At 49.3% G+C, this 25863-nt stretch overlaps 1 protein-coding gene across 5 annotated transcripts in view; it reads right to left on the bottom strand.

Annotated features, from left to right (window-relative positions):
- The window catches only part of LOC138525768 (prolactin receptor-like), a 1166304-nt gene that overhangs the window by 377516 nt on the left and 762925 nt on the right, over positions 1-25863 (bottom strand). The window lies entirely within an intron of this gene.

Below are 25863 nucleotides of genomic sequence, written 5' to 3' on the forward strand. Positions count from 1 at the left end.
TATTTGGGGAACGGCAAAATGTTATGCATGTTATGTGGTAGAACAACTACCTGTCTGTGTCAATAAATTACTACACTTGTAAATATCACACCACCTTTAATGTTATGTGTCTACGTCTTGAAAGTAGCAAAGTCCAGGATCTCAAGTTGTCATGTCCAAGGTGTGAAATAACCAACCAGTCTTGGCTTGCACACTCACATCATATTTCATTCAGGTTCTTGTATGTATAAACTCTGCAGGAATACAAAATTACACGTAGTAACAATGCCAGGACCTACAGAACATGATTTGAGAGCTCCGTTTCAGCATATGTTCATGAAACAAAAGTGTTACTTATTTAGTTGGGTGAGAAAAGTGGGCAGTGGCTTGTCTGCATTACTAGCTTCATGGTTCTCACACCTTTCTGTGTGAATACTACTGCTTGGTCATAGAAGATCAAACATTTACCTACAAACCTATGTATGGGATTCAGATAGCAGAAAAGAAACGTTGCTAACAAGCAACAGAGTCCTGTGCAAAATACAGGCCTATAAAGAGTGAAAACTAATGAGAGAGCCAGAGGAGCCAAAGCCAATTTGGGGGTTTCATTTATTTATTTTATTTGTATAGCGCAGGACAAAGGGCACATAGACATATTAGCGCTTGACAAAACAAACAAGAAACAAACAAGTGCAGTTAGACCAGTAGCAATGTCAGGGGTTAAGAAGAACAAGTCATTTACCAACTGTAACGTTCTTTCGACTAGATGTTCCTCACACGTATTCCTTATCTTTGATAAATCCACTTCCAGCTTGCTGGCCTCGGAATTTTTTTTCACAGTAGAGGGCGCTGCACGTTGACGTCCCTCGAGCCAGTGTCCCTCGAAGGACTCTGTATCAGCGCCAAAGTCACTATAGGTATAAATAGTCTCGCGCAGCGTCCGTTGCTCATTTCTGTTTTGAGGTGCTGTGTTTGCCCAGTATGAGATGGTTAGTACCCTTGAAGGAGTGTAGGCTGCAACTACAAGGGAAGATATACTGCGGGGAAGGATGCGAGGGGCGATAAGGAATATGTGGGAGGAACATCCAGTCGAAAGAACGTTACAGTTGGTAAGTAACTTGTTCTTCGAATGGATTGTGTCCTCCCACGTACTCCTCATCTTTGATAAACTCCCAAAGCAGTAATATGTATAGGAGGCGGGAGTAAAACGTAATGATCGTTTTAAAGATGCACAGAGTGCAATACAGCTTTCCCAAATTTAGTCTCCTGGCTAGTGGAGGAATCTAGACTGTAGAATTTGGTGAAAGTATGCAGGGTCAGACTGGGACAAGAAATAGTCCCAGTCACCCAAAAAAAAGTGGCCCACCCCTCGCCTCAAAAAAGTGGCCCACCCCTCGCCTCACGACCCTAGACCTCTGATTGCAGACCCTCCCCCCCAAAGTGACATCCCGGGAAGCGATGAAACACAACCTTTCACCCCTTGACAAAACAGGAACTGTCATCAAATAGCATTGAGCCTAAGTACGCTAAATCACGGTGAATCCAAGCAGACGTCCAAGGCCAAGTGATAATATGTTATTGTTTAGCACTTAAGCTCTTTTTTTGGAACAAATATGCATACAATATCACCCAACCTGTGTTGGTACTCATTTATCGACGTAAGAAGGCTTTTTTGAAAAAAGAAAAAAAGAAATTGGATTTTTTTTTTTTCTATGTTTTTTTCCAAACCAGCCCAGGCATGGCCAGAAACCAGCCCCTACTCCACAGGGCCGATTTCGGCAAGGCCACATGCCGAAATGCAGAGGGGCCAATCCGACCCTGAAAGTATGTGCAGACGACTATGTGGCAGCCGCGCATATGTCTTTAATTGGAACTCCTCTTTGGAGAGCTGACGAGGCTGCGATACCCCTGGTTGAATGAGCCCTGAGGTGTTGAGGAGGATCTTTTCCTGCCAATTTATAGCACTCTACGATAGTCAGTATTACCCATCTTGAAATAGCCTGTATCGTGATAGGTAAGCCTAGTTTATGCCCTGCATACCCCACAAAAAACTGATCTGCTTGTCTAATCCTTGCAAGTCTGTTAATGTAAAAACTGAAGGCACGCCTTGGATCCAGCCTGTGCAATCTCTCTTCCTCTTTCCCTGGGTGAGGAGGAGGGTAAAATGAAGGCAGGGTTATTTTTTTGTGTGATATGGAATTCTGAGACAACCATTGGGAGGAGATTTGGCTTCACTTGAAGAACTATCCCATCTTTGTGAAATATGGTATGTGGAGGTTTGCAAGATAAAGCCTACAAGCTTTATCTTGCAAACCTCCACATACCATCTTGCTCACTCTTCTGGCAGAAGTTAAAGCCACTAGGAAGACTATTTTTAGAGTGAGAAACCTTAATGGACAGGAATGAAGAGGTTCAAATGGAGTACCCATTAGAAATGTTAAGACTAGATTGAAATCCCACAGGGGAACTTGAAAAGGAGTTGGGGGAAGAGATTAGTCAACCCTTTCAGAAACTGAATGACTAGAGGCAACTTGAAATATGAGGTTTCCTCAGCTGTGCGTTTAAAGATTTATAGCGCAGCGAGGTAACCCTTCATTGTGCCAACTTGAAGGCCTGAATTTGCCAAATATATGCGGAAAGATAACACCATCGGTGTACTACATGAAAAAGGGTCAATATCCTTATCTCTACACCAGCTGCAGAATTTGTTCCAACGGCAGCGGTATAAAGATTTAGTTGCTGGCCTTCTGGCCGAAAGCAACACCTCCATTATGTTATCCAGGATGTCTCAATCCTTGTATCTCAGCCTTTCAGATACCAAGCATGAAGGTTGAGAGTCCTGACCTCTGAATGGAGAACCTGGCCCTCCTTTTCTGAGAGAAGGTCCCCTCTCTGAGGAAGACGTAACGGTGGGCAGATGGACATATCTAGAAGGTCCGGGTACCACGTTCTCCTGGCCCAATCCGGGGCAATTAGGATCATGTGGTTTTTGAACCGTCTTAGCTGCCTGATGACTTGAGGAATGACGGGGATCGGAGGGAACGCGTATAGCAGTGGGAAGCTCCACTCCACCACGAACGCGTCCCGTAGGCCTCCTCTCGGGGGAAATTCCCTTGAGCAATTCCTTTCGCACTTCCGGTTGATTCCGGTCGCAAACAGGTCTACTTGAGGGATTCGCCAAAGGGTGAAGATCTCCTAGAGGACTTCCTAAGCCAGTTCCCACTCGTGGGACACAGTACTCTGCCTGCTCAGAGCATCCGCCATCATATTCTTCTCCCCGGCTAGATGAACTGCTGATAAGGAGATTTCTTCCTGAATTGACCAATACCAGAGCTGCATTGCCTCTCTGCACAGGAGGTAGTGATCCTACACCTCCTCGTTTGTTTAGGTAATGAATGGCCACTGTGATGTCCGTCGTTATCAGGACATTTTTTTCCCCTGACAGAAGGCAGAAGCCTTCAGCGCTAGTCTGATTGCTCTCAGCTCTAAAAGGTTGATGTGTAGTTTGTACTCTGATGGAGACCAACGACTGCTGATTGTCAGATCGTTGGCATGAGCTTCCCATCCCATGGGTGAGGCGTCCCTCACTACTGTAATCTTTGCCCATGGTTGCAAAAAAAGTTCTCCTTTTAGGATGTTCTTTGTCCAAGTCCACCACAGAAGATCCTGTCGAACCTTGTTCGGCATCTGAAAGAGATCCGTAATTTTCCTGAGAATTGGGACCATTGAGTCTTAAGAGCGTATTGAAAGGGATTTCATCCTCAGGCGTGCTTCTGGCACTAGGAAAATGCAGGATTCCATGAGGTCAAGCAACCTCAAGAAGTCGTAGGCCTGGATAATTTGGGCATTTTGGAATTTGGAAACCATCTGAAGAATGTCTTGAGCCTTCGACTTGGGAGGCGAGCTTTTTCCCAAGGATGTGTCTAGTACAGCCCCTATGTACTAGAGCTGTTGGGAAGGTGTCATTTGTGACTTCTTGAAATTGAGGGAGAAGCCCAGTCTGTGGAGGAAGTGGCATGTGACTTTCAGATGATTCAGGGCTTGCTCGGCAGAATGCGCCTTGATCAACCAATCGTCCAGGTAAAGGTAGATGTGAATCCCCCCTCTCCTGAGGTGCGCTGCCACCACTACCATCAACTTGGTGAAGACCCTCGGGCAGAGGTCAACCTGAATGGTAGGACTCGAAACTGATAATGCGAGTTGCCAACTGCAAACCTCAGGTATTTTCTGTACTTGAGATGGATTGGCACATGAAAATAAGCATCCTGAAGGTCCAATGACACCAACCAATCCTGAAGTTGAAGGGCCTGAAGGTCTAAGAAAGAGTAACCATCTTGAACTTGTCCTTCCTGAAGAGCTTGTTCAAGCCTCTTAAATCCAAGATGGATCTCAGTCTTCCGTCCTTTTTGGGAATAAACAAATATGGGGAGTACCATCCCTTGTTCCTCTCCGCTACAGGTACTGGTTCTATATCACCTTTCTCTAGCAGGGTTAAAACTTCCTGCTGTAGGAGTGGGTCTGGAAGCTTCAAAGAGTGTCTCCCCGGTGGATTGCTTTGAGGTTGCGTTAGAAAAGGAAGGCAGTAACCTTGGGCTATTATTTATAGAGCCCAAACATCTGAAGTAATGGCTTGCCATTCTTGCAGATGCTGTGACAGCCTGCCTCCTACAGGTGTCTTGTGATGCAAGTCCTCAAAGTTGTTGTGTGGCGGTTGCTGCAGCTGCTGATGGCAAAGAGGCTGCAGCTGGGGCTGGCTGAGCATGTTTACCTCGTCCACCACGAGTGTTTTTTCTCTGACCTCTTTGACTGGCCATTCCTTTCGCCTTTCCATATGAGGAGTAATAACGATAGGAACGTCCCCTCCAAGATTGTACTGATGCACAAAAAGGCGTAGGTTGCCTAATAGCAGCTCCTAAAGATTTGGCTGCTGCTTTTGAGGTCTGCAACCTCTCAAGGCTCTCGTCAGCCTTATTGCCGAAAAGGTGAAACCCGTCAAAAGGCATGTTCAAAAGACGGTTTTGCACGTTTGATGCGAAACCCGACTTTCGCAACCATGCAAATCTGCGTATTACTGTGCTAGAGGCCATGGACCTGCTCACGCTATCTGCAGTGTCCAATCCAGACTGCAGGAATTCCTGCATGGCTTCCTTTCCATCTGTAACGATGGCTAGGAATCCTTCCCTTTCTTCCCCTACTGGTATGTGCTCCGCCGCCATTGAAATGCACTCCCACAGAGTGTTCGAAAATTTTGCCAAGGCACATGTGGAGTTGGCAGATTTTAATGCCATATTCCCAGCTGAAAATACCTTGAGTGCCCAACCATCCACACGCTTGTCGTCCCTATCCGGAGGGATAGAAGGGTACGCCACCTTATTAGAAGCTGTGGCTGCCTGGACCACCAGACTTTTAGGAGTAGGGTGTTTGGAAAGATAGCCGGGATCGCTACTGGAAGGGCGGTATTTTGAAGTGAGGGACCTATACACAGGAGGAATTGAGTCTGGGGTCTCCCAATTTTTGGCCACCCTATTCTGTAATGCTACAACGAAGGATAAAATTGGATCTTCGGTGGGGCCATGATCCAATAGGTCGGTCAAGTCATCCTGGATGAACTGAGGTGGTGGTCTAGCCCATACTAAATAATCCACCACCTTGGTCATTAGTTGTCTGTATGAGGGACTGCATGTTCCCCTGGTTGTGGTCTGCCAAAATCTGTCTCAGGTGATGTGTCAATTCCACTTGCGTTATGCAAGGTTTCCACTAAAACCCTCATTCTGCTTTCCTCAGAGATTAGACATTCTGGGACATTAGGGGTGCCATACCCTAGGCCAAAAGGAACATCCTCATCCTCAGAACTTTCTTGTTCTTCAAAAATTGAAGTCAAGGATTTAAAATATTCCTTCCTTGGTAGAGGTTTATACATTTTTTCTGGAGGAGCTGTTACAGTGGAGGCTGAAGGTTTTGTAGTCTTTGCAGCTTTTTCCTTTGCTGCTATTTTGTCAGTTTCTGGCTGAACTGGAGCTTTTGAAACTTTTGGCACCGAAGGCATCAGGGTCAATGTCGAAAAAGACATTGATGGCGTTGACGAAATAGCAGTCGCCGACGGAGCTGGCTTAGAAGACGTTGAGACGCTCTTAGAAGGATCGTCCTTCGAGGTGTGTCGGGTTCTGGTCGGCGGCGATGACCTTGAGCGGTCAACTCGACTCAAGCAATCTTTATCACTCGGGGTCCTGTGAGGTTCCGATCTTTCCTCCTTCGATCACCCGGGCTCGAGGACGCGCAAGTGTCGGAACGGTAACACTCTCGGCCGGCTTCCAAGGAAGGCGCGGAACAAGGCTTAGCCTTTTCGAAAACCTCCATCATTTTAACTCTAAATGCTTCCCATTCTTCGGAGGAAGAATGCTTTGTGGGGCATTTCCTTTTCTTGGGGGATTCGTCTGAAGACAAGCTGGAAGTGGACCGGTGGCGTCTCTTTTTAGACTTTTTCATCGACGAAGAAGAGTGGTGTGAACCACTTCGGGACCTAGACCTATGTGTTCGGCTTTCGCATCGAGGAGATTTCTCCTCATGGGATCTTGACTCGACGCTTGAGGCTTTTCGATCGGGTTTTTGACCTACCTGTAGTTTTCCCTTCCTCTCTCGCAAGGCCTTGCCCGTCATTGCCTGACACTTAGTACAGGCCTCCATGTCGGGGTTTTCACCGAGGCACCACAGACATTCTCTGTGTGGATCCGTGATCGACATTTTGGAACCGCAGGTCTTACATTTCTTGAACCCCAAACGCGGGGTAGTCGGGGTTGACAATGAGGACATCTCGAATATCTTTCTCACAATAACTGCGTCGCAGAACTATCGAGGCGCACTGAGTCTCCGAAGCAAAACGAACTGCAGAAAAACGGAACTGAGGCCAACTGGCGCAGCGTGTGCTACTTTTATACCCAATGACGTCAACCTCGACGGAGGCCTTCGAGGGACTTCGACTCAATGACATCGACGTACGGCGCCCTCTGCCGAGAAAACATTTCTGAAGCAGCTAAAGCTGGACAAATATATCTAAGATGAGGAATACGTTGGAGGACACAATCCATTCGAAATTAATTTAGACAAAACAATGAGCGATTTCCGTAGCATGCCTTATTAGCGATCCAGAATTTAACAACAAGCAGTTGAGGGTCGTAACAAAACCCACAGCTCCTGATTGTGGACCACACATCACTGGTCTGCAGGATGAAACTGAAACATCCTTAGGCTGTCCAAAGCAGAGGAGGGGGGACATGTGGTACAATTCAGATTTATTGGGGTCACACAATCAAAGTCTACCCCATGTGGAGTGGAGTGTCTAAGGTGACATGCTGCACATCATCTCCTTAGATACCAGCCCTAAGCAAATCTAATCCCTCGCTAAAGAAAGATGCGAGAGCAGTGCCAAAATAACCAGGTTACTCACCATAGTGACCACCTTACTACTAGTCCATAGTCCCCTTTCCTCCATACTTATGGGACATCTCTCCGTCCTGTGGGACGAGACCGGAGCACTTTTGTAAAAAGCATCCAAACATTTTTTTTTTCAAAAATGTGTCCTTCCTCTCTTTCTGCGTGGGGCCTGGCACGCGGCCGTAACCCCGCCCTCCTAGGCTCCGGCCCGCGCATCGCCCATCAGTCCTTTTCTATCGCCAGGTCAGAGACCTATTAGCAATAACAGAGGAACCTTATTAGAGGGGACAGTGGGCGGGCGTATGGAGGAAAGGGGACTATGGACTAGGAGTAAAGTGGTCACTACGGTGAGTAACCTGGTTATACTCCTACGTCCCATCCCCTTTCCTCCATACTTATGGGAGATTCCCAAGCACTCCTAACTGCAACTACGGGTGGATAGAAATACCCCTTATTGAAAAAGGTTCTTCAGCACAGCCTGACCAAACTGAGCATCAGCTCTCGAGCTCATGTCAAGACAATAATGCTTACAAAAAGTGGATGGAGAGGCCCAAGTAGCTGCCCTAGAGATGGACTCCCAGGGTACGTATTTCTGAAAAGCAACCGCAGCTGCCTTGCCCTGCACCAGGTGTGCATGAATACCTTTAGGAGGTTTCAGCCCTTGGACGGTGAAAGACTCCGTAATGCAGGCGGCGATCCACAGAGAAATAGTCGCCTTAGACGCCTGCTTACCCTGAGGGTTACCGAAAGTCACAAAAAGTTGAGAAGAACTCCTAAGCTCGGAAGTCCTGTCAAGGTAGAACGTAAGAGCCCTTCTGACATCAAGGCAGTGCAGAACCCTTTCAGCCTCTGAGGCAGGGTTCGGAAAAAAGACCGGCAGGGAGATCGACTGATTCAGATGGAATTCAGTTACCACCTTCGGTAGAAAGGTCGGGTTTGTCCGTAAGACTACCTTGTCCTTGTGAAAGACCAAGAAGGGATGCTCCACTGACAAGGCCTGGAGCTCACTCACTCGCCTCACTGACGTAACGGCGACCAGAAAGGACACTTTCCAGGATAGGTACTTGAGGTCCACCGTGGCCATTGGTTCAAAAGGCTTATGGCACAGCGCCGTCAGGACTACATTTAGGTCCCACGGCGGGTGCGGACTACCAACTGGAGGGTAGAGGCATGTCAAGCCTGCAAAATGCCTCTTAACCACTGGGTTACTCAGAGAATAAGAACATTGGTCCGTAGAAAGATAAGCGGAGACCGCTGAAAGGTAAGTTCTGCATGACAGAACGTGAACACCCAACTCTGCTAGGGAGGACACGAAGGACAGCACCGTGTCAATCGTAGCCACCCTTGGATCCAACTGCTTTTCCAAACACCAATGACAGAACCTGAGCCAATTACTCCTGTATTGGGATCTGGTCGAGGGTTTCCTGGCTGCCTGGATAATACACATGTTATCCGTAGACAAGTTAAGATGCTCTAAAGACCTGAACTCAGGCACCATGCCGCCAAGCTGAGTGATTGTGGGGAGGGGTGCCACATCTGCTGTTCCCCATGATGAAGAAGATCGGGGGTCACTGGTAACCTGATCAGCGGATACACCGACAGGTGTTGAAGTTCTGAGACCCAAAACCTGGCCGGCCACCAAGGGGCTATGAGTAGAAGGGAGCAGTTCACTGAGTTCTTCAGCTTCCAAATTGCTCGATTTACTAGAGGCAGAGGCGGGAAGGCATAAGCTCTCATGTTGTGCCATGGAATCTCAAGAGCATCCCCTAGAGAGGAGGCTCCCAGCCCCTCTCTGGAGGCATACCGAGGAAGATTCTTGTTCACCGCCGTAGTGAAGAGATCCACCTCCGGTGTGCCCCAACGCAAGAAGATCCAGGAGAGGACCTCCGCCTTCAACTCCCACTCGTAGCTGACCACTGTCCGCCGGCTGAGGGCATCCGCTGTGACATTCAGCTGGCCCGGGATGTGCACTGCAAGCAGCCAGACACCACGAAGCACGGCCCACTCCCTAATCTGGATGGACAGGTCCACGAGGGGGGGAGACTTTGTTCCCCCTTGCTTGTTGATGTAATACATCGACACCACATTGTCCGTGCGTATGCGGACCACCTTGTTGGCAAAGATCGGTCTGAACGCCCTGAGCGCTAGGAAGATCGCCAGAAGGTCCAGATGATTTATGTGAAGGAGCTTGTCCTGAGGCCACCAGAGGTCTGAGACCTGCAGAAGATCTAACGTCGCACCCCACACCAGGAGGGAGGATTCCGTTGTGATCGTCACCATAGGGGCTGGGTCCTGACACCCAACACCCACAGACAGGTTGCTGAGAGATGACCACCATTCCAGGTCCACCCTGATGGAAGCCGGAATCATTATCAGCTTGGAATCCTGGTCCACAGCCTGACGCCACAAACTCCGAAGAGCCATCTGGGTCCGTCTCATCTTGAGACGAGCAAGAGGAAGAGCCAGCTCACACGAGGCCATGAGGCCCAGAAGCCTTTGGAACCACCAGGCCGACAAGCTCTCCGACTGCGCAAACATCTGACACGTGGCTAACAGATCCGCCATTCTGTCCCCGGTCAGGTACACTCTGGAACAGGAGCTGAAGGAGAGACTGGAGATTGCCCGCTGCTGCCAGCGGACAAGGGCTGCGTAAGAGCCAGTCGTCCAAATATGGATACACATGTATACCCTGGAGATGAAGATAGGCCGCAATCACCGACATCATCTTCGTGAAGACACGCAGCGCCGAGCTGAGGCCAAAAGGAAGCACTCGAAACTGAAAGTGCTCCTCTCCCAAAGAGAAACAGAGTTATCTCCTGTGTGGGTTCCAAATCAGGATATGCATGTACGCATCCTGAAGATCCACCACGCTGAGCCAATCGCCCATCTGCAAGGAGGAACGTATCTGGCTGGGCGTAATCATCTTGAATTTCTCTTGGGGTAGGAAAAGATTGAACTGGGAAAGGTCTAGGTTGGTGCGCAGGCCAGCCTGGTTGGGTTCGGGCACCGTAAACATCCAGGAGTAGAAGCCCTCCCCTAACTCCCCCAGAGGAACGGGTTCCACAGCTCTGAGGTCCAGAAGTTTCTGAACTTCGGCTTTGGGGGAGGGCGAGTCTGACAGCTGAAAAGGAGGGTTGGGGGGGGTAGAGGGTAGGGGTAAGCGGAAGCCCGCCCGAGCGACTGACAAGACCCATCTGTCTTCTGTGATGGTCTGCCACGCCTCCCAATGAGACGCAATGCGTCCTCCCACCGGGGTCTCGTACGAGCGCGGAAAACCATCATTTAGTAGGTTTATCGGTGGCGTTGCCACCTGAACCTGAGGAGGAGGCTGAGGAGCGGGAGAAAAAACGCGTTCTTTGCTGCCTACATCGGTTGTTCCCCGCAGGGGTATCCACTCTGCGAGATTTTCTGTCGAGGAAGCCCCTAAAGCCAGAGGAAGGTCGGCTTTGCCACAACGGTCTCTGGGTTTTGAAAGGAGTCTTAACAAGGACCGACAAGGACTTAGCTGTCTGAGTGCTATCCTTCGTCTTGGTGAGCTCTACATCTGTTGTAGAATGAAAGAGCTCCTTCCCATCAAAAGGAAGGTCCACCACCTTGTCCTGCACTTCTTTTGAGAATTTAGTTGCATGCAACCACACCTGCCGTGAGGTATCAACCCCCAGCATAAGGCACCGAGCCGAGGTGTCTACGTAAGGAGCTGCAGCCTCCAGGAGATCCTGAGCCAAGACACTGGCGTTGGATAGACTCCCTTTAAAGTCTTCCAGTTTCTCAACCGGGATGAACTCCTCAAATTCCGACAGACCTTTCCACATCCGCATATTAGCCCCAGCTAACACCAGTTCGGCGTTGGCCTGCCTGAGCTGCAAGGCCGAGTTGGCAAAGATTTTCCTCCCAAGAGAGTCAAGGAGCTTGTCCTCCTTTCCCAGAACCTGAGCAGCCGTCGTGGAAGAGGATGCTGCAGGCCTGGATTGCAAAGTGGCCGCGGCCACCACTGTGCAGGAAGGGGGCGGACAAGACGACAGGACCACCTCTTCCGAAGAATGCAGCCTGTATCTCGCAACAATTTTCTTATTGACAAAAAGTCCAGAGTGTGGCTTTTTCCAGACCCTGCGGACTTCGGCCAGAACATCCGTCTGCAAGAACAGCCCGGTACGCTCCGAAGGAGACAGGGTGAACGCCCCAGAAAGCACGCCCTCTTGCGGAGCGGGTGCCTCGGGCACTGGAACATCTAAGAAGCACATCATGTCCAGTACCCGGTCATGAAAAGCTCTAATAGAGCGGGGCAGGTCCTCGTTGTCCTGATCGCCCTGCGCTTCATTCGACAGGTCAGGATCCTGCTGAACCGTGTCAGGCGCTGCCTTGTCCAGAGGGGACAATGGGGGCAAAGGCGGAAGGGTCGGAGGAGCCACCGTAGGCAAGGGAGGCACCGGCGGAACCACCGGAAGAACGGATGGAGCCGGAGGCACAGGTGGACATATCTCCCTGAAAAACCCTTTGAAATATTCCCTCATGGGGTCGGTACGCATTAATGTTTGAAATGTACCGAAAAACGCCTCCTCCGGAGACTGCCTCGGAACCTGAGGAGACTTCTCACGAGGTGGACAAATCCAGGGACATAACGGGAAAGGATGCCACACAGGGCCCTCCACCGATGTATCCACATAAATCAAAGGTGCCGACACCGCAGGCAACAAAACATTGTGCGGAAGAGGCATCCGGGCTTTGCAATCGTAAACTGGCCGATAAGGATGTGCACAAGGGACTCTATGTTCACCCAAGGAACCAAGCCCTACACCTGAGGCCGATGGCATAGTTGTAGGGGTAGCACCTAAAATGGCTGCTGCGTCGTGGCGGGAACAGGCGCCATTTTGTCATCGCCTGAGGGGAACTGCGGCATTTGAGGAAGTGAGGCAGGGGTCCCCGTCGATGGATCAGGGGTCTTAACTTTAGCCTTAACATAAGGAACCTCGGCAGAGCCGGTACTATGAGGCCTGGAATGTTTCTGCGACATGACAACCGCCAAACCAGCCTTCCCAGGAAGGACCTCGGCACTGCAGGTAAAAGAAGAGCTTTCCTTCTTTGCCCCCTCAACAGATCTGGTATCGCCGCAAGAGCGGGAACGGTGAGCCACAGCCTTCACCGGTAAGGCCTTGTCAGGCCTCTCAGAAATGTTGGTAACTTTAGCTTCAGAAAGAGGGACCTCGGACCCACGTCTGGTGACAGCCTTTTCCGCACGGGCATCGAACATCCGTTCGGTAACAGCAAGCCCCACCAAGGCCTCGGGCCGCACCCCTGTCTTATTTTGAGGGAAGCCGACAGAGAGGCCTCAGAGCGAGCTCCGGTATCCCACGATTCAGTAGAACTAGGTCTAGGTCTACAAACAATCCCCACAGGAGGGGCCTCGGAGCGTGCTCCGGTATCCACAGGCCCCTTACGGAGACCCTCGGAGAAAACTCTGGTACAATTATTAGGCCCAACGGCACCCCAGGGCGAACCCCGGTGACAGAGCAATCAATGCCCCTCCCGGTCCGAGAGGAACCTGGAAAGGTATCCCCCGGCCGGGTTGCTCTGAAAAGTAAAGAACTTACCGGGCGTTTTTTCTTCTCGTCGATGAACGCCTGAAAATGTGAAGGAGGAGTTCGTCGGAAAACCTCCTCCCACCGCTCCAACCGATGTTGAAGTGCCCGGACTGAAAGGGAGTCGCAGTAAAAACAGAAATCCCAACGGTGATCCGGACCTAAGCACTCTAAACAAAGAGGATTGGGATCCGCCCTCGCGAAACGACGGTGACACGATGAACAATCTGGAAAGTCTAGTTTGAACGACAAAAGGGAAGAAAATCTTCCAAGGATGCAAGTGCGTCCAGTCCCGAACGAGCGGAGAAAAGGACTGATGGGTGATGCGCGGGGCGGAGCCTAGGTGGGCGGGGTTACGGATGCGTGCCGGGCCCCGCGCAGAAAGAGAGGAAGGACACATTTAAAAAAAAAAATGTGGATGCTTTTTAAAAAAGTGCTCCGGTCCCGTCCCGTAGGAAGGAGAGATGTCCCATAAGTATGGAGGAAAGGGGACGGGACGTAGGAGTATGGCTAACAATCAGGTTAGATGAAAAAGGCTGATCCCCAGTGAGCAGACTAGGTACTACCTCCTTCACATAATGGAACAAAGAGGCATTAACAGGTGCATTGTCAGTATTACAAGGTAAGAGAGCCATGCAGTACACCACATAAGATTTGGAAGGGGGAGTATTTTAATGTATATTTTTTAAAGTTGGGAGTAAAATTATTTTTTAGGGAGTAAAATTTTAAGTCAATTCCCAATAAGCGTATTTTAGATGCTAGTAACTGAAAAACTGAAATGTTTTTGGAATATTTATTTCTTTGCACCTAGTTATTCATGCACATTTAAAAGGTACATGTTTACTTCTTCCAATCAGGCAGTTCAAATAGTCGTTCTGTGGTACTACGTGCACTACTGGTCCAAACAGATCCCTAGAGCGGTGAGGTTGAAAGCGCAAGATTCTGCATGTCTTTTTCCTATTTTTTGTTGGGAGTATTTTTACTTCCTATTTAGATTTTTGGGGAGTATTTGCCAATTTTGTGGGACTAAAAGTGGCTGATACACCCCTCATCTGTAGGGCTGGAGCCATGGCCCGATTTTTTTCCAGGATAACCGTCACTCTGCTGCTTCCGGGTTTAGAAACAGAGGCCGAGTGCGACATTATGTAATAAGTAACAAGAACAAGGAAAATAAAGCACACAGCAGAATTTACAGCTTGCCAGCTCCTGTGAGAAAAACGACCCCGCCAAACAAGTCACGAACCAGACGAAAACCAGAAATATATTACCTGTGCCTGATGGGAATTGTAGTTCGGAGGTGTTGCAAGGGAAAAGGACACATACCCCTTTAAGGGGAAAGCGAAAGTAAAAACGGAAATGGAGTTGCGGGAGGAGGGGAGGCGGGAAGGAGAGGGAAGTTAGTCTGTACTAGGGAATAAAGGAGTAAGCATGTACATTGTGTCTGGTGTCATGATTCAGGGCCGTGTAAGGCCACAACAACTGGCGACGTGCGGAGGAGAACCCCATGCCACCAAAGAAGGTGAAGGAGGAGCGTGGAGCACCATAGCGTCGCCGTGACAGAGGAGGACCGGAAAGGAGGATCACAGCAAGGTAGCCCACCCGCCCTGGAGGGCACAGACGCAACCGGTAAGGAGGTCTGGCACGCCAGCGAAGCAGGCTGCATAGGAGGAGCCCTGCGAGGAACCCGCCGCCAAGAGGGCAGAAGAAACCAACAGTGTCGCCGGAGCTGCGGGACCCAGGAGGAGCCACCCACGAACAGAAGGCAGCGCGTTGGGGAGGCGCGGAGACACGCCAGCTGCATCCGAGAGATGCAGAGACACGCGAACAGCTGCTGCTGGTACGGAGACACGGGGAGGGCCCAGCAAGTGCGAGGAGAGCACGCAGGCAGACTGGTGGAGGGGACGCATTCCACTTGGAAGCGAGGATCATGACACGGAGGGTCACCAGCCCAGATATATTAAGGGCACATAGACATAACCAATAATAAGCCACTTGAAAGTGAGGATACAGATATATAAAGAGCACAGAAACATAATCAATAATAAGCCACTTGAAAGCGAGGATCGTGACACGGAGGGTCACCAACCCACATTGATAAAGGGCACAGAGACATAATCAATAATAAGCCCCTTGAAAGCGAGGATTCAAAGACACAGAACCAAGGGTACAGAGACATAATCAATAATAAGCCACTTGAAAGCGAGGATACAAGGACACAGAACCATAATCAGCAATAAGCCACTTGAAAGCGAGGGACTGTTCCGCTACAAACGGCTGAACTTCAGCATATCGTCAGCGGCCGAAATTTTCCAGGAAACAATCCGCAGGCTGATCAGTCCAGTCACCAACGCATTCAACTACAGCGATGATATCCTAGTCTTCGGAATGACCCAAGATCAACACGATGAGGACCTGCACCAAGTCTGTCACATCCTTCAAGACGCTGGCCTCACGTTCAATGGCCTGAAGTGCGAATTCAACACTCACAGCCTATGTTTCTTTGGCCACATCTTTTCGGACCAAGGCAGCAAAGCTGATCCGGACAAAGTAAGTGCCATTGTGAACCTAACAAGCCCAAAAGATGTGTCCGAGATACGCTCATTGCTGGGCATGGCAGGGTATTGCGCAAGATACCTTCCCCACTATGCGACACTCACCAACCCATTAAGGCAACTGCTGAAGAAGGATCAACCTTTCACCTGGACAGACCTGTGCCAACAAGAGTTCTCCTCAATCAAACGTTAACTTGCCACCAACCGACAACTGGCGTACTTCAACCCACGATGGCACACAGAAATAACTGGGAGCGATTCTGGCCCAAACCAATCCGCAACAAGATACTGAAACCCACATAGTTGCATACGCCAGTCGTGCACTGAACACCACCGAGCAAGCCTACTCACAGGCTGAACGTGAGAGTCTAGCCGCCGTATGGACGTGTGAAAAATGTCACCGTTTCGTCATCGGACAAACCTTCACACTGATTACCGACCATCAAGCCCTACTAGCCCCGTTTGGTAACCCAAGGATAAAGATGCCGCCATGCATCGAACGCTGGGGTATCCGCCTCCAGGAGTACAACTACACCATTGTCCACAAACCTGGGGGTGAAGCCAACCCCGCCGATTACCTGTTAAGGCACCCGGACAAAGACCCTGACACAAGAATGCAAGGAGAAGCAGATGAATACATTGCGTACCTGTCACTGAACGCCCTTCCCCCAGCAATCACGGCGCGACTGTTCGCAGAAAGGAGCAGAGCGGACCCCACCATTAGGGCAGCCGTCCAACTCACGAACACGAACAAGTGGCGACAGGCAGCCAAGGAACACTTTGACCCGGCGGAGAGGGGTGAAGTGGACAGGAGAGACCTGGCGAGAATGGAGAAAATACACAACGAACTGGCCACGACAAGCCAAGGAACACAACTTAGAAGAAACCGACTAGTGGCCCCCAGGAGTCTCAGAAAACCCCTCGTCATGATCGCACACGAGGGACACCGCGGCATAGCCAACACGAAAAAGATATTACGCAACCAGGTCTGGTTCCCCCACATGGACACCATTGTCGACGACATATTGAGACACTGCAACCCATGCCAAGTAAACGCAGCCAGCCCATTGCCATGCCCACTGCAAACAGTCCCCCTCCCAGGGGGACTCTGGCAACGTGTAGCACTTGACTTCTACGGCCCACTGGAAGAGGGAGGCCACCTCCTAGTGGCAATCGATGAATACTCCAGATTTCCCCTGGTAAAACACGTGCAGTCTACGGCGTTCCATCCGGGCCATGCAGGTGGGTGGGTGAGCCTCCAGCCTCTCCAGGCCCAGAAATCCGCTGCCCGTTACCCTGCTGAGCCCCCAGCCCCCGCGTGTCCCCCAGCGCAGGCTGCATCCTTTTCTGCCTCCCCTGTGCCGGCCCTCGCTCCCTCCCACCAGCCCTAATAGGCTGCTCTGATCCCCCCACCTCGACCTGCACGCCACTGCCATCCGAGCCGTTCCGGTTGCGTGGGTGCGCCCCTCTCCAGGCGCTCCGTTTATCGGAGCACGGTTAACCTTGTCCCTGGCTGCTGCTAGTGGGTTTTTGGGATCATTCTGTGTATTCGACAAGGCCAGAGGCCCCTTGCAGACCCTCTCCCACCCCACGCCCTCTTGCTGCTTTCCCCCGCCTCCTCTCCCACCCCACACTCCTCCTGCTTCTTGTCCCCCCGACCCAACCTGCCCCCCCTGTACCCTTTGGTCCTCTCGGCCCTCATCACTGCTCCTCCCAGGGCAGCCCCCTGCCCATGCAGCCCCCTGCACCCATTGGTCCTCTCGGCCCTCATCACTGCTCCTCCCAGGGCAGCCCCCTACCCGTGCAGCCCGCGGCTAGGGGCCTAAGACCAGGGCTGGCTTCAGCAGAGGCGGCTCCAGGAAGTGCCCGCAGGTGTCTGCGGGGGAAGCAGTGGTCAGCCGTCAACCATCGACTACAAGGACCAGTAAGGCAGGAGTGGCCTAGTTCGGGAGTAGAGCAACCACTCACTCTACCGCAGATTCCGAGCCACTGCTCTGTATAGACCTATACAGGTCTCTCGTCCAGCTGGGGTTTTTGTCTCCAAATTGCACTGTCTGATGCTCAGATTGCACCAATATGCCTTTCTCCCATTATACAGGTCTCTCAAGTTTCAGCTGGGGTTCTGGCTCCAAATTGCACTGTGTGATGCTCAGATTGCTTTGATAGGCCTCTCTCCCACTATACAGGTCTCTCAGGTTTAGCTGGGGTTCTGTCTCCAAATTGCACTGCATGATGCTCAGATTGCATTGATAGGCCTCTCTCCCACTAATCAGGTCTCTCAAGTTTAGCTGGGGCTCTGTCTCCAAATTGCACTGTATGATACTCAGATTGCAGTGATGGGCCTCTCTCTCCCACTATACAGGTCTCTCAAGTTTAGCTGGGGTCATGTCTCCAAATTGCACTGTGTGATACTCAGATTGCATTGATAGGCCTCTCTCCCACTATACAGGTCTCTCAAATTTAGCTGGGGCTCTGTCTCCAAATTGCACTGTATGACACTCAGATCGCATTGATAGACCTCTCTCCCACTATACAGGTCTCTCAAGTCCAGGAGGGTTCTCTCTCCAAACTGCATTATATGATACTCAGAGTACATTGATAGGCCTCTCTCCCACTATACAGGTCTCTCAAGTTTAGTAGGGTTCTGTCTCCAAATTACACTGTATGATACTCAGATTGCATTAATAGACCTGTCTCTCAAATCTAGCAGGGCTTCGATGCCCAGACTACATCAAGGGAGTAAATACTAGCTGCGCCCCTCAAAGTCATTCCACAACCAGTGCATATCCTTCCTAAACACACATGGCTAACTCACCACAGTGAACCACATTCAGGGAGACAAAGACTAAAGAGAGCCACCGTTAACACCCAACTTTACAACCCTCAACCACCTCCCTTACCCCCACCAAGACAGCGACTGAGCGAATAGGCAACATCAACTGGAAATACCACCTACAGACAAAGGGCCTCATTACAACTCAGGCGTTAAGGGTTAACGCCGTCGTTAACCCTTAACACCGGATTTCGATTTTAACGGCTGCTTTTAGCAGCCGTTAAAATCCATGGAGCTAAACCGCCTTGGTGCTAATTACGCCACCGTAATTTACGGTGGCGTAATTAGCGCCTTCCCCACTCCCATTATGCCCTATGGGGCAAAAATGGGAATGGGGAAGGGTAAAATGGGAAATGGGGATTTACCGCCCCACTCACCTTGGAATGGGGCGGTAAATCCGCCATCCACCATGGTGTAAACATAGTTTACACCATGGTGGTAAAGTTGGTGGTAAAGTTGGCGTACTTACCGCCTGGGTCGTAATGACCCCCAAAGATTAAAACCGGTAGAGGACAGCATTCACACCAAGTACTACACCACAAGACAACCAGACCAAAACAGAACCAACTGGACATCATAAAACAAAACAAAGACTAAACAACTCGGAATCATACAATGCCGCGCAAACGACCCATCCCGAGGGAAAGAAGAGAAGAAAGAACAAACACTGCGGAACTGCAACTAAGAAATGCAACAACAGAACACACCCCACAGACAGGATCAAAAATCAAACCAACTCCGAGAGAAGAGACAAATCCCTCTACCTAACTCCATACTTCGCTGAGAACTGCTCACCAGACCGAACCAACGCAACGCCAGAAGCAGCAACATTAAACAACCTAACAAATTCACGAAGAAGAAGGATGAACACCACCAGAAACAACAAACACACGACCGAAGCGATAACACCTTACATCACCAAAGCTAGAAGAACCTCCAATCGACAACCGCAACCCCTGGAAGACGAACCCGATGAAAACAAAAACCCAAGACAAAACCTAGAAGAACTATTCGAGGACGCCGACAACCCGAAACCTACACCTCAACAAGATCAGAAGACGACCCTAACAAGAAAAGCCAAACTAAGCTACACCTCCAAACTCCACTGCAATCTAATAAACACAGGATCCATGTCAAAACACTCTACAGAGATCTTCGACATACTCGATGACAATGGTATTGACATCCTATTCATCACAGAAACCTAGATGGACGACAACTACAAAATCACACTCCAAAGCTGCCTTCCAGCAAACTTCAATTGCCTTCAAATAAACAGGAAAAACAAAAGAGGAGCAGGCATCGCAATAGCATTCAAAGAACACCTAAAAATAAGAACAGACGAACCACTCAACATCCTCAACTGCGAATCCATGGTCATACACTTAACAGCAAGTCCAAAAACCAACATCACATTCATCCTGGTGTACAGACCTCCAACTTATGATGCATCCTTTGTCCACAACTTTATAGAAGGCATCACCAACATAGCCATCAACCACGAACACCTAATCATCCTGGGGGACTTCAACATCTGGTTCGAAGACAATGACGCCAACTCCCAAAACTCACTGACTGAACAACTCACCACCATGAAACTACGACAACTAGTAAAAGGGGAACACACTCGGCAGGACACACTCTGGACGCAATTTTCGCAGAGGAAAAACTCATCACCACGGCACCGCCAATAAAAATACTGTGGAGCGACCATCTCATCATCCCATTCGTAATCACTCTGCCTACGTAAGTCTGCATCCAACCTCCTAAACTCACAACCACCACAAAAAGAAACTGGAAAGACGTCAAAGAAAGCAACCTATTCAAACAACTGGAGTTAACCAAGCCCTCAACAACAGAACTAGAGCTAGCTGACCTAGACGGGAAAGCAGAGATATTACACAAATGGATCACAGATACAATTGACAAGATGGCCCCAAAAAATCCATTCACACCATCAAAAAAGAGAGCAATGGCAAAATGGTTTAACCCACTATTAAGCATCATGAAAAAGGAAAACAAAAAGATGGAACTGGAATGGAGGAAAGATTACAACCTAGACAAAAAAACACTGTTCCAGAAGCAAATCCGTGCATACAAGAAGGAAATTCAAAAGGCAAAGAGAAGGCATTATGGTGACAGAATCACAAATGCCACCAACACACAAAAAGAAATGTTTCACATCATTAAAGAAATGAGAAACCCACCAGGCTGTGACAACACCCCAACCCCCTCGGAGAAACTCTGCAATGACCTTGCAGACGACTAAAAAAAAAAAAATGATCAATGACATCCGACAAACCATTCAACAGAGGCCAACCATCAGCAACATACAACCAAACAAAGCTATCTCAGAACCGCATCACAAACTCAATAACTTTCCTGAAATATCAGCAGAGGCATTCGCAATGCTGGTAAAACACAGCAAGAAAGTGTGTTCACCGATGGATCCCTGTCCCCCCAGACATCTACAAATCAATCCTCGCACAAGGAACGCCAGCAGAATACTACAGAAACCTTCTAAATCTATCACTAGTAACAGGAACCGTAGCAAGGATCTTCAAATCAGCTTACATCAAACCACTTCTGAAAAACACAAGCGGCGACGTAGATGACCTCTCCAACTACAGACCAATCTCTAAAATCCCCTACCCGGCAAAACTCCTCGAAACCTACGTATACAAACTAACCCAAGAACACGTTGAAAAACACCACCTGCTAGACCAAGCTCAAGTCGGCTTCAGACCCACAAGAGGTACAGAAACAGCACTACTATCCATCTGGGACGACCTAAAAGCAAACGCAGACTCCAACACAACAACAGCCCTTATTCTGCTCGACCTCTTTGCAGCCTTCGACACAGTTAGCCATGACACCCTAACCAAAAGACTAGAAGACATAGGCATAACAGATACAGCACTACGCTGGACTAAATCTTTCCTATCAGACAGAACAGAAACCATTTGGATTAAACCCTTCAAATCCATCCCACGAGTTAACGACTGTGGAGTGCCACAAGGATCCTCACTATCACCACTGTACTTCAACATCTACCAAACCCCAGTTATCAGAATCTTCAAGAAACACAACATCACATGCTACAACTACACAGACGATACTCAAATCATCTACAAAATCAAAGACACCCAAGATGATCCTTCAAACGTAACCAACTGTCTAAAAGAAGTCTTCAACTGGATGAATGCCAACAACCTGAAAATCAACCCAGGAAAAACAGAAATCATGATCATATCCAAAGACCAAGAGAAGGAAACCGCCATCCCTTGGCCAACGGAAATGGGAATCGCACCATCACCGTCTAAGGTAGTAAAAAATCTGGAAGTCCTAATGGACAACACCCTAACCTTAGAACCGCAAATAAACGCAACAGTCAAGAAATGCTTCTTCCTCCGCCACATGGCAAGTAAAATATTACCTTTCCTCTCCTTCACACACAAAACACTTACTATCATCGCCCTCATCATGTCAAGAATCGACTATGCAAACAGCCTCTACCTCGGAATACGGAATACCTACTGAAGAAGCTACAACGGATCCAAAACACAGCAGCGAGACTACTCCTCAAACTATCCAGAAGTGACCACATCACCCATGCCCTAAAAACACTACACTGGCTCCCAGTAAAACATTGTATCACCTTCAAAACAATGTGCATAACGCACAGGGCAATCTGCGGACAAGGAGCAAAATTCCTACAAAAGAAAATAACAATCTACAAGCCAACGAGACCCCTCAGGTCAACCAACGAAATCCGCCTGGAACTAAAACCATACATTAACAAAAAAACTCGGAGGAACCGTCTTCTACCACTTAGCCGCAAAAACCTGGAACAACATCCCAAAAGAAATAAGAAACACCAAAGATCACCTAAAATTCTGAAAATTACTAAAAACCTGGCTCTTCAATACCAGAGGCTAAAACCGAAACAACAGTAGGATAAAATGACTAAACGGGAAAGGACATTGACAAGTTCCCAGAACCGACTGAGAAGCACCCGTGGCACCTGGACGGGTGACGCGGGACAGAGTGGTTCACATGCGATACCCATGGAGACGGAGGCAACAACCCCAGCCAATCCTAACCAACATCCCCAACCATCCGTTTAGCTGCTACTAGGTACCACTGAGTTGTGGAACTGTCGAGATACTACCAATCACCACACTAACTGAGGTGTGGACACTAGCAGGTGCAATAGCCATGTAGGTGGGAGTGAGGAACATGCAGGGTTGTTGGTAGAGCAGGCGGAGGAGGCAGCGAGATGTTAAAGGGGCCTCGCATGCAGAATGGGCATGGACCTTCCAGAGGCACAGGGTGCCCAAGCACCCCATCGGGTGAGATTACGCAAGCCCAACTCCTCAATTCAGGATAGAGATGCCAACTAACCAACACCACTAACAATTTCCTCCTCTGCATACACCTCTCAAACTCCAAGCCAAACACAACCACAAACCTCTAGCACAACAAACCGCACAAACTTCACTACACCGCAACAACAAAACAAACAAAAAACACACATAGACTCGCACAACAGTACACGACGACTACCGGCCGCAAATACCCCAGGCCCAGCCGACGGACCCACCGGGCTGAGGCTGCCAACAGCACATCACTGCACTCCTGCACTTTTCCAGCCTCCTCCCACTAACTCACCCTCCCTCCCTCTTTCAGAGCCGCCAGAGCGCCAGGGGACCACTCCGGTGGTGATAGTGCGCGGTACAAATCTCCTTTAACATTAACATAACATTAACATGTAGTAGCCACAATAGATGAACTGTTCAGCGAATGGGCATCCTGAACACAGTGAAAACCGATAACGGGTCCCCATTCCAGGGCCAAGAATTCAAGAAATTCGCAGCACATCTTGGATTCCACCACCAAAGAATAACTCCACTGTGGCCACAAGCCAACGGCATGGTGGAACGCTTCATGGCAGACATCAAGCGCACACGCCAAAAAGCAGCAACGGACCAGACCGCCATGCCACAAGTCATCTCACAAATGCTACGAAGCTATCGACACAATCCCCATGAGGCAACCAGCCGGACCCCGGCAGAACCCATGATCAAATACAAACCGCGACCCCGGCTTCCACAACTGGAAAACTACACCCTGGCGTAGGATGATGAAATAAGACGACGAGAAGCCGAGAAAAGACAAGAAGCCAAAGAGTGGACTGACAGAAAACGGAGAGCCAGAGAGCCACAAATTCAGGTTGGGGAGACTGTGCTAGTTCGGCAGGCCCAGTCCAGGAAGACTGATTCGAGATACCGGCCCGAGCCCCTGGTAGTGACTGAAGTCAAGGGACCAATGATCACCGCTGTAGGAGACCATGGTGAAATAACAAGGAACGTGTCATTCCTCCGCAGAATGTTCCAGGGAGACACGAACGAGGACATGCCACTCGAAGAGGACGAGCCCGAAGGACAAGGGACGACCCCCCAAGCCACCGGAGACCCCCATACCACCAGACCAGGAGGACGGAAGACGTGATCCAGCCAGCCGGCCCCAAAGAGCCGCAAGAAGACCCACTCGTCTCATTGAGGAAATGTAGACACTGAACTTACTTGATAAGTAAGGGGGGGTGTTGCAAGGGAAAAGGACACATACCCCTTTAAGGGGAAAGCGAAAGTAGAAACGGAAAAGGGAGGGGCTGGAAGAGGGGAGGCGTGAAGGAGAGGGAAGTTAGTCTGTACTAGGGAATAAAGGTGTAAGCATGTACATTGTGTCTGGTGTCATGATTCGAGGCCATGTAAGGCCACAACAGGAGGAACTACTCAAAATTCTTTATCAGGAGCATAAAAGAAATAAGGGCAAATTAAAGCCAAAGGCTGAAATTCTGAATATCGCCTTTCAACCAATTGGGCCAGCTTTATATAAATCTCCACAGACCTTTGTGGAAATTTCTTGCAGATGTTTAAATTCAGGCAAGATTCATTCTGCCTTCCATCCTTACACAATTGATAAAATGAGTACCATTTAGTTGGATAAAAGTACGATATTCTAGTAGCAATCCAATGAAGATAGGCTAGAACAGCTCAAACCAAGGCCTGGTTGTTAAGCACACAAGCAAAACCTTCCTATTAAATAAGTATATCTCCCTCAGTGAATGTGGGCACCTGCCTGCCTATACACAGTGCCTACCTGCTGACTACAGGATGGGTATTGAGAGGATGTACATTGGGACAAGATCATTACCAAGGTCTTGTCAAAAGGGGAGGGAGAGTCCTGCTACAAAACAAACTGCATTCGATCATGACCCTGCTAGGGAGGGCGATGATTGAGAAGCCCCCAGAAACTATGCCTTTTCTCCAAGCCGAGATATTTTTGTGCAGACCAATTTTGACTCACGCCATAGCTCGGGAAAATACTGGCCAGTATTTTTCCATTTCTCGTAGACCATCTGAAGTTGAGGCCACGGGAGCGATCACACAGCACACAGCACAGGAAGGAAAAAGTGATGGGCCACCAGAAGCAAGTGGCAAAGTGCAGACACTGAAGTGCACAAGGAGCGCCAGTGCTGTGAGACTACAGGGGAGAAAGGCTGTAGGCCTACGCAGTAGCATGGGAAGGTTGGTTGAGTTGCTGTAAGGAACCGACAAATCTGCGCCTAAGTATACATGCCCCCTGGACAACCAGAAAACCCAAAGAGAACCAGACACACCCTCCTGGAGGACACTTACTTGTAACCAAACCTGAATGGAAAACCAGGACACTGACATAAATATTGGCCTGTTTTGTCCATCACTTCCACTAAGCGGGAGGCCCACATAGGAAGAGTGGGTGTGGCTTAGACCCTATTAAAAACATCATACTCAACACACATGCCCCCAGCAGAAATAAATAGGTCAGATTGGCTAGGAAAAGAGACCCAGCCAGGGTGGGGGGGGGGGGGCGATGTAAGCAGGGGAAAGGAAAAAGCAAGTGTGCATTATTCGGGTGAGGTCAGCAGTAGAGGTAGAGTTGGACCTGGAGACCCACAGGAGGAAGGAGGGAGCAGTCGCTTGTGGAACAGGTGAGTTATTAGCTTAAGAGTGATAGTGGTTCTGCAGTGCGAGTGTGTGAATGAGTAAAGTAGTGTAAGGAGTGTGATGAATCAACTTCCGGGGCACCAGTGGTCCAGGGATGAATATTGGTTTCTAAACCATCATCAACCCCACACCTGTAGTACACCAGAAGGGATCCAAACTGATTGGAATACAAGTGAATTATAAGACCTCCTCCAATTTTGGTAACGTGGACTGAACGGCAGGCTTATCTCTGCAAGGTCGTGGATCGTTGGTTAGTTGCAACACAGCGAAAATACAATTATTACCCAATGATAAAAGGGACTATCCAGTCAAGGTTGTATACAAATATTTACTTTATTACTACAACAGACAGTTCTAGCACACTACAATTACAACCCACACTGTAAAGGAACACAGAGGACAGACAGTTTCACAAAGGAAAGGGATGCACTCTGGATACTGAC

This window comes from Ambystoma mexicanum, chromosome 7p (assembly GCF_040938575.1).
Source record: "Ambystoma mexicanum isolate Mex_15411 chromosome 7p, UKY_AmexF1_1, whole genome shotgun sequence".
Lineage (NCBI taxonomy): Eukaryota > Metazoa > Chordata > Amphibia > Caudata > Ambystomatidae > Ambystoma > Ambystoma mexicanum.